We start from the raw sequence: 1,029 nt of genomic DNA, 5'->3' as shown, positions 1-1,029 counted from the left end.
GTCCGCGTTATACCATTAATATGTGTAATTTGAGCGTATCAAATTTTGGCGCCGTTGCCGGGGAATACGGTTTTGAAATTACTAAATAGTGTTTGCTTTGATTAAAGTCTTTTGCTTATTCCATCACACCTTGTTTGCTACTCTGTGTAAACCAGGTGAACATGAATCAAAATCAGCAAAATCAACGTGCTGGTAACCAGGGGAATCGGTTGAACAATCAGTCGAACGAATCTGATGATGAGAATATTTTTGCTGAACTTGTTCCAGAGGATGACTGTGCATCTGCTATTGTGGAGCTGCCCCGAAATTCGATTACTTTATGGGCAGAGATGGTAGCTGCTTTTCTCACAAAATGGTACCCCCCTAGCAAGAAGGCTGAGATTCGTGACAAGATATATGAATTAAAGCAGTGACCGGGGGAACAACTATATGAAGCTTGGGAGAGATTCAAGGATTATTTGCAGAAGAGCCCGAATCATGGTTTTCCGGAACAGATATTGATGGAGAAGTTCTACCGAGGGTTAGATCCAGCGACACAGTCAGTAGCTAATAATGCAGTTGATGGTTTTTTTATGAACAAGACTTTTCGACGAGTGACCACCATGCTTAACAAGCTGACAACTCATAATCAGGCTTGGCACTCAAACAATGCTGATGTGGTACCGTATGGTAGTGCTTTGATCCAGAATATAGTGAGGGAGAATCAAGACACCCAGCAAACATTGGTAGAACTTGCAACAAATATTTCCTTGCTTACGAAGAAGTTTGATGAATCTCAAATCGAGAAGGTAAATGTTTGTGAGGATGATACAGTTTTGCCAAAAGGGATGTACCATGCTAAAGATGGTCCGTTCCTTGATGGGCCACCTATGCAGGTTGAAGATGCTAATTATGTTAATAACTCTCAAGGGGGTTATCAAAGACAGAATTACCAAGGTGGCTATCAAAATCAGAATCAATGGAGACCTCAGCAAGGTCAAGGTGCTTACAACAACTCTGGGAACTACAATAATAATTATGGTGGTGCGA

At 41.4% G+C, this 1,029-nt stretch overlaps 1 non-coding gene across 1 annotated transcript; it reads right to left on the bottom strand.

The window, feature by feature from the left end:
- Positions 1-378: 378 nt before the first annotated feature.
- Positions 379-484, bottom strand: LOC132600932 (small nucleolar RNA R71). The gene has a single exon (XR_009567388.1). It is a non-coding gene; the product is annotated as a small nucleolar RNA R71 (small nucleolar RNA).
- Positions 485-1,029: the final 545 nt, after the last annotated feature.

This window comes from Lycium barbarum, chromosome 6, assembly GCF_019175385.1.
Source record: "Lycium barbarum isolate Lr01 chromosome 6, ASM1917538v2, whole genome shotgun sequence".
In the NCBI taxonomy this organism is placed as follows: domain Eukaryota; kingdom Viridiplantae; phylum Streptophyta; class Magnoliopsida; order Solanales; family Solanaceae; genus Lycium; species Lycium barbarum.
Note: the sequence above shows the minus strand (reverse complement) of the source record. Positions and strands in the feature narration are given on the sequence as shown.